We start from the raw sequence: 9,065 nt of genomic DNA, 5'->3' as shown, positions 1-9,065 counted from the left end.
GGCACTCCGGGAACCAGGGGTAACAGCCCACCGACCCCGCCAGGCCCCAGCCGCCCAGACATGGGCCGTACACTGGACCTGGGCCCCAGGAGCCCGAGCGCCCCCAAACCCCCCGGCAGAGGCCCCACCCAATACCCAGGAGGGCCAAGCGCCCCAGACAGCCACAAAGTGGGTCAGCGCCTGCCCCAGCGCCCCTGGCCAAATGCCCTGGGAGTCAAGACGTGCCCACAGGTGGGTGAAGTCGCGAGCAGTGGGGAGAGGCAACGCTGATGCCCCATCGGGAGAAACACAGGCAGGCCAGGCGACAGCAAGTCCCAGATCCAGGCCCAATCATTACCACACACACTTTCACGTCCCATACATCCACACATCCACACATCCTACCTCCCTCGACTCTGCTGGGGTGTAGTGCAGCGGGCACACCAGGAGGCCAGCAACCCCCCAGCCACCACAGACCGCGAACCAGCAGAACAATTAATTAATCCTCCTGGCCCCTCCTGCCCCGAGCAGACACCAGGAAGCAGGGGTGTGCGAAGAAGACCCCTCCCCTCACCCTTCTGGCTCTTCAATATTTTCTAATAGTGAGCAATTAAAATTGAGGGGCAGCCAAACTTGTAGAACTGGGAGCGCGGCACTCTGGGCAGCCTACATACCCAAAGAGCCCCGCCCACCAGATGCCACTCAGTGTAACCACCCCCCAAGACCTAATGTGTGTGTGTGAGTGTGTTTGATAAGTAGTAATGTCTAAGGTGTAATTAAAACAGGGGCAGGGAACTGCAGAGTGCAACCAAAGGGGACCACCTACGTGGCCCCATCCACTACACCCCACCGAACACACACGCCCCCAAAACCCTTCATGTGTGAGTGTGTGCTGTGTACAGGAGCCAGAAGGGAGAGGGGTATGGGGATATATACCGGGGGAGCTACTCTCCCCCAGAGAGGGCAGCCAGGGACTGGCTGCAATAGGCATCCCCGCTACCTGGGAGTCAACAATGGGCAGGAGGGCCTGATGTCCACCAGGCTCGGGGCCTGCAGCGACCATATTCCGGGAGCTACTGTACCCCCAGAAGGTACCCATCCCGCCCCACCCCACTCAACCCAACCCCACCCAGGAGGACCTCTACAAAAAACAAACTAACAACATCAAAAAACAAACAAACAAACAACCCGGTCACACCAGTCGCAGCAGCCCGGGCCTGAGACCCACCATCACCCAGCAACCCACCACCACCACTATGTGATAAAACTAATCAGAGGGGACCAGAGAGAATGAAATTCAGCCAATTGATGTTTTGAGGAGGCAGACATTGTTTCCATGCTAATATAATCTAAAAGAAAATTTCTAAACTGGTTAATACACAGATTGTTTTTCGCTTTCCAGTTCATGAGAATAGTTTTCTTTGCGATACATAACACTGTGACAACCATGTGTGCTGAGTTAATTTCCATGTTGATGTTGTCTAAGTCACCCAGTATGCACAGTGTGGGGCATGCAGGGATGCTACACTTTAGCCATGTTGATAGGTCCTCACAGACTTCAAGCCAGAACTTCTGGACAGGTGCAGAAAAACCACAAAGCGTGTGCAAAATCATCAGGTGTGTTATCTGTGCAATGTGAGCAGATGTTTGAGTGTGTTAGACCCATCCTGAACATCCTTTGTCCTGTATAGTGTGTTCTATGAAGGATTTTGTATTGTATGAGCTGTAAATTAGGATTTCGAGTCTTTATGAAGGTGTTCAAACATATTTGTGGTTAGAAGCTATGACCAGAACTGATGGATAAATCTGCCTCCCATTTTGAGGATGGAAGAGACATTGTGTCATCTATCTTAGACAATAATTTATATATTTTTGATAGTAGTTTTGGGGTACAGATGCTTAGAAATTCTGCTACCCTAGTCGGGGGTTGTAAGTCTGGTTGGTGGAGGATATATCCATCCATCCATCCATCATCTGCCGCTTATCCGGGGGTCGGGTCGCGGGGGCAGCAGTTTGAGCAGAGAAACCCAGACGTCTCTGTCCCCGGCCACTTCCTCCAGCTCTTCCGGGGGGACCCCGAGGCGTTCCCAGGCCAGCCGAGAGACATAGTCTCTCCAACGTGTCCTGGGTCTCCCCTGGGGTCTCCTCCCAGTGGGACGTGCCCGGAACACCTCCCCAGGGAGGCGCCCAGGGGGCATCCTAACCAGATGCCCGAGCCACCTCATCTGACTCCTCTCAATGCGGAGGAGCAGCGGTTCTACTCCGAGCCCCTCCCGGATGACTGAGCTTCTCACCCTATCTCTAAGGGAGAGCCCAGACACCCTGCGGAGGAAACCCATTTCGGCCGCTTGTATTCGCGATCTTGTTTTTTCGGTCACTACCCACAACTCGTGACCATAGGTGAGGATGGGAACGTAGATTGACCAGTAAGTAGAGAGCTTCGCCTTCTGGCTCAGCTCCCTCTTCACAACGACGGGTCGGTGCAGAGCCTGCAACACTGCAGGCGCCGCACCGATCCGCCCGTCAATCTCCCGCTCCATTCGTCCGTCACTCGTGAACAAGACCCCGAGATACTTGAACTCCTCCTCTTGGGGAAGGATCTCATTCCCGACCCGGAGAGAGCATTCCACCCTTTTCCGGCTGAGAACCATAGTCTCGGATTTGGAGGTGCTGATTCTCATCCCAGCCGCTTCATACTCGGCTGCGAATCACTCCAGTGAGAGCTGAAGGTCACGGCCTGACGACGCTAACAGAACCACATCATCTGCAAAAAGCAGAGACACGATTCTGAGGTCGCCAAATGGGACACCCTCAACGCCCTGGCTCCGCCTAGAAATTCTGTCCATAAAAGTTAGGAACAGAATCGGTGACAAAGGGCAGCCCTGACGGAGTCCAACTCTCACCGGAAACGTATCCGACTTACTGCCGGCAATGCGGACCAAACTCTGGCACCGGTCATACAGAGACCGAACGGCCCCTATCAAGGGGTCCGGCACTCCATATTCCCGGAGCACCCCCCACAGGACTCCACGAGGGACACGGTCGAACGCTTTCTCCAAGTCCACAAAACACATGTAGACTGGTTGGGCGAACTCCCATGCACCCTCCAGGATCCTGCCGAGGGTATAGAGCTGTTCCACTGTTCCACGGCCAGGACGAAAGCCACACTGCATCTCCTGAATCCGAGGCTTGATTATCCGACGGATCCTCCTCTCCAATACCCCCGAATAGACCTTACCAGGGAGGCTGAGGAGTGTGATACCCCTATAGTTGGAACACACCCTCCGGTCCCCCTTTTTAAAGAGGGGGACCACCACCCCAATCTGCCAGTCCAGAGGCACTGTCCCCGATGTCAACGCGATACTGCAGAGGCGTGTCAGCCAAGACAGCCCTACAACATCCAGAGCCTTGAGAAACTCAGGACGGACCTCATCCACCCCCGGGGCCTTGCCACCGAGGAGCTTTTTAACCACCTCGGCAACCTCAGCCCCAGAAATGGGAGGCCCCGTCTCCGAGCTCTCCGACTCTGCCTCTTCCGAGCACGTGTTGGTAGGATTGAGGAGTTCCTCGAAGTACTCCCCCCACCGACTCACAATATCCCTAGTTGAGGTCAGCAAAGCCCCGTCCCCACTGTAAACAGTGTTGACTGTGAGCCGCTTCCCCCCCCCCTGAGACGCCGGATGGTGGACCAGAATCTTTTCGAGGCCGTCCGGAAATCGTTCTCCATGGTCTCACCGAACTCCTCCCAGGCCCGAGTTTTTGCCTCACAACCGCCGAAGCCGTGGCCCGTCTTGCCCGTCGGTACCTATCAGCTTCTTCCAGGGTCCCACTGGCCAAAAAGGCCCGATAGGACTCCTTCTTCAGCTTGACGGCTTCCCTCACCACTGGTGTCCACCAGCAGGTTCGAGGGTTGCCGCCACGACAGGCACCGACCACCTTACGGCCACAACTCCGACCAGCTGCCTCGGCAATGGAGTCACGGAACATGGCCCATTCGGACTCAATGTCCCCCACCTCAAATATGGTTGAAGCTCTGCCGGAGGTGGGAGTTAAAGCTCCTTCTGACGGGGGATTCTGACAAACGCTCCCAGCAGACCCTCACAATACGTATGGGCCTGCCAGGTCTGATCGGCATCCTCCCCCACCAGCGGAGCCAACTCACCACCAGGTGGTGATCAGTTGACAGCTCCGCCCCTCTCTTCACCCGAGTGTCCAGGACATACGGCCGCAAGTCCGATGATACAACCACAAAGTCGATCATCGAACTGCGGCCAAGGGTGTCCTGGTGCCAAGTGCACATATGGACACCCTTATGCCTGAACATGGTGTTCGTTATGGACAGTCTATGACTGGCACAGAAGTCCAACAACATAACACCACTCTGATTCAGATCGGGGGGGCCGTTCCTCCCAATCACACCCCTCCAGGTCTCACTGTCATTGCCCACGTGAGCATTGAAGTCCCCCAGCAGAATGAGGGAGTCTCCGGTAGGAGCATTCTCCAGTGCCTCCCCCAGAGACTCCAAAAAGGGTAGGTACTCTGAACTGCTGTTTGGCGCATAGGCACAAACAACAGTCAGGACTCGTCCCCCCACCCAAAGGCGGAGGGAGGCTACCCTCTCGTTCACTGGGGTAAACCCCAATGTACTGGCACACAGCCGGGGGGCAATAAGTATGCCCACACCTGCCCTGCGCCTCTCACCACGGGCAACTCCAGAGTGGAAGAGAGTCCAACCCCTCTCAAGAGTACTGGTTCCAGATCCCAAGCCGTGCGTCGAGGTGAGTCCGACTATATCTAACGTTCTGATGAAGTTTCAACAATAAACAACAAACTTTGTATTATGAGAAAGAACCAGACTCATTCTTCAGGAATCCGAAAATAAGCTCTATTTTACGAGTTATGCACGAATTCGGATTCTCCTATAAAACGAATTCCTTAACTCAAACCATGTTAAGACTGCTTTGTCCTTCATATTTATTCATGTCTAATCAAGTTTCAATGATAAACAACGTTGTACTTTGTAGAATGAGAAAGAACTTCTTCAGCAATAAGCATCTCTCGACAAATGACGAAATAAAGATTTTGCTATAAAATTAATTGCTATCAGCCTGACTTAAAACTGTTTGTCTTCCTTATTTATCCACTTCAAATCAAGTTTCAACAATTAAAAAAATTTTATAGTTTGAGAAAGAACAACTTAATCTTGAGCAATCAGTATAAAAAGAGGGTAAGCAAAGGTGCGAATGTCAAACCATACATGATCAAAACAGGGAGCGGAGGTGTTTGGCTGAGACAAGGTGTGAATGTCCACCCATAATTAATGAAAAGCGGGCAACAAGTAGGTTGGAATGCCCAACCATACATCATCAAAAGCAGGAGTGGATATGTTCGGCTACAAGAAGGTTTGAACGTCTGACCATAGTTTGTAAAAAGCGGGTAAGAAAAGGTTCGAATGCCCGAACATACACCATCAAAGGAGGGAGCGGAGGTGTTCCGCTGTAAGAAGGTGTGAATGTCCGACCATAGTTGGTAAAAAACGGGTAAGAAAAGGTTAAAATACCCGACTGTACACAATCAGTAGCGGGTGCGGAGTTGTTCGGCTACTAAAAGGTGTGAAAGTCCGACCATGGTTTGTAAAAAGCGGGTAAGAAAAGGTGCGAATGCCCGAAAATGTATGATCAAAAGAGGGAGCGGAGGTGTTTGGCTGCAAGAAGGTGTGAATGTACACCCATAATTACTGAAAAATGGGTAAGAAAAGGTGCGAATGCCCAACTATACATAATCAAAAGCAGGAGTGGATGTGTTCGGCTCCAAGAAGGGTTGAATGTCTGACCATAGTTTGTAAAAAGCAGGTAAGAAAAGGTTTGACTGCCCGAACATACACCATCAAAAGAGGGAGCGGAGGTGTTCCGCTGTAAGAAGGTGTGAATGTCCGACCATAGTTGGTAAAAAGCGGGTAAGAAAAGGTTAAAATACCCGACTGTACACAATCAATAGCGGGAGCGGAGTTGTTCGGCTACTAAAAGATGTGAAAGTCCGACTATGGTTTGTAAAAAGCGGGTAAGAAAAGGTGCTAATGCCCGACAATGTATGATCAAAAGAGGGAGCGGAGGTGTTCGGCTGCAAGAAGGTCTGAATGTCCAACCATAATTTGTAAAAACCGGGAAGGAAAGGCTCGAAAGCCCGACTATACACCATCAAAAGCGGGAGCAGAGTGGTTCAGCTGCAAGAAGGTCTGAATGTCCATCAATAATTGCTTTAAAACATGAAAGAAAATTTTCGAATATCATCCGCACATGATCATAAGAAGGAGAGGAGGTGTTCAGCTGCAAGAAGGTGTGAATGTCCATCCATAATTCCTGAAAAATGGGTAAAAAAAGGTGCGAATGCCCAACCATACATTATCAAAAGCAGGTGTGAATGTCAGATCATAATTTGCAAAAAGCTGATGAGAAAGGGTGAGAATGCCTGACTATACACCATCAAATGCGGGAGCGGAGGTGTTCGGCTCTGAGTAGGTGTGAATGTCCGACCATAATTGCTGAAAAATGTGTTAGAAAAGGAAAGAATGCCGGACCATACATCATCAAAAGCGGGAGAGGTGGTGTTCGGCTGCAAAAAGGTGTAAATGTTCGACTAAAGTTTGTAAAAAGCGGGTAAGACATGGTGCGAATGCCTGACAAGGTATGATCAAAAGCAGGAGCGGAGGTGTTCAGCTGCAAGAAGGTCTAAATGTCCATCAATAATTGCTAGAAAACATGAAAGAAAATTTTCTAAAATCAAACCGCACATGATCATAAGTGGGAGAGGAGGTGTTCAGCTGCAAGAAGGTGTGAATGTCCACCCATTATTCCTGACAAATGGGTAAAAAAAAGGTGCGAATGCCCAACCATACATCATCAAAAGCAGGAGTGGATGTGTTCGGCTACAAGAAGGTGTGAACGTCCAACAAAAATTTGTAAAAAGCAGTTAAGAAAAGGTTTGAATATCCAACCAAACATAATCAAAAGCGGGAGCATAGCTTTTCGACTGCAAGTAGGTGTGAATGTCAGATCATAATTTGCAAAAAGCTGATGAGAAAGGGTGAGAATGTCCGACTGCACACCATCAAATGCGGGAGCGGAGTTGTTCGGCTGTGAGTAGGTGTGAATCTCCGACCGTAATTTCTGAAAAATGTGTTAGAAAAGGTAAGAATGCCGGTCCATACATCATCAAAAGCGAGAGAGGTGGTGTTCGGCTGCAAGTAGGTGTGAATGTCCAGCCATAATTACTCACAAACGGGTAAGAAAAGGTAGTATTGCCAGACCATACATGATCAAAACAGGGAGCGGAGGTGGTTCAGCTGCAAGAAGGTGTGAATGTCTCACTAAAGTTCAAATATATTAACAAAAGCGGGAGGAGAGGTCTTCGGATGAGAGTGGTTGAGAATTTCCAACCATAATCTATAAAATTCGGTGAAAAAAAGGTGTGATAGAACACTAAAATGTGGAGCGGAAGTGTTCGGCTGCAAGAAGGTGTGAATGTCCGACTATATTTGGTGAAAAGCAGGTGAAGCAAGGTCTGAATGCCCAACCTTACATTATCAAAAGCGAGATCAGAGGTGTTTGGCTGCAAGAAGGCCATAGTTTGCCAAAAGCGGGTAAGCTGCGAATGACCAACTAAATATCAACAAAAGTGGGGGCGGAGGTCTTCGGATGCAACTGGGTGTGAACATCCCACCATACAAGTATGGTGGAGAGGAAGCTGTGAACAGCCGACCAGAGTTTGCAAAAAGCGGGTGAGACAAGGTGCGAATGTCCAACCATACATGATCAAAACAGGGAGAGGAGGTGTTTGGCTGTGACAAGGTGTGAATGTCCACACAAAATTAATGAAAAGCGGGCAAAAAGTAGGTTTGAATGCCCAAGCATACATCATCAAAAGAAGGAGTGGATGTGTTCGGCTACACGAAGGTTTCAATGTCCGAGCATAGTTTGTAAAAAGCGGGTAAGAAAAGGTTCGAATGCCCGAACATACACAATCAAAAGCGGGAGCCGAGGTGTTTCGCTGCAAGAAGGTGTGAATGTCCGAGCATAGTTTGTAAAAAGTGGGTAAGAAAAGGTTCGAATGCCAGAACATACACCATCAAAAGAGGGAGCGGAGGTGTTCCGCTGTAAGAAGGTGTGAATGTCCGACCATAGTTGGTAAAAAGCGGGTAAGAAAAGGATAAAATACCCGACTCTACACAATCAATAGCGGGAGCGGAGTTGTTCGGCTAAAAGAAGGTGTGAAAGTCCGACCATGGTTTGTAAAAAGCGGGTAAGAAAAGGTTCGAATGCCAAAATATACACCATCAAAAGCGGAAGCCGAGGTGTTCGGCTGCAAGTAGGTGTGAATGTCAGATCATAATTTGCAAAAAGCTGATGAGAAAGGTGTGAATGACCGACAATAATTGCTGAAAAATGTGTTAGAAAAGGTAAGAATGCCGGACCATTCATCATCAAAAGCGGGAGAAGAGGTGTTCGGCTGCAAGAAGCTGTGAATGTCCAGCCATAATTACCTAAAAACCGGTAAGAAAAGGTAGTATTGCCAGACCATAAATGATCAAAAGAGGGAGCGGAGGTGTTCCGCTGAAAGAAGGTGTGAATGTCCGACCATAATTGGTAAAAAGCGGGTAAGAAAAGGCTAAAATACCCGACTGTACACAATCAATAGCGGGAGCGGAGTTGTTTGGCTACTAAAAGGTGTGAAAGTCCAACCATGGTTTGTAAAAAGCGGGTAAGAAAAGGTGTGAATGCCGGAAAATGTATGATCAAAAGAGGGAACGGAGGTTTTCGGCTGCAAGAAGGTCTAAATGTCCAACCATAATTTGTAAAAACCGGGGAAGAAAAGGCTCGGAAGCCCGACTATACACCATCAAAAGCGGGAGCGGAGGTGTTCAGCTGCAAGAAGGTCTGAATGTCCATCAATAATCGCTAGAAAACATGAAAAAAAAATTTCGAATATCCAACCGCACATGATCATAAGTGGGAGAGGAGGTGTTCAGCTGCAAGAAGGTGTGAATGTCCTCCCATAATTCCTCAAAAATGGGTAAAAAAAAAGGTGCG

The sequence above is a fragment of the Leuresthes tenuis genome, unplaced genomic scaffold (assembly GCF_036924035.1).
Source record: "Leuresthes tenuis unplaced genomic scaffold, fLeuTen1.0.hap1 SCAF_4, whole genome shotgun sequence".
NCBI lineage: Eukaryota > Metazoa > Chordata > Actinopteri > Atheriniformes > Atherinopsidae > Leuresthes > Leuresthes tenuis.
This window is presented reverse-complemented; position numbering follows the sequence as displayed.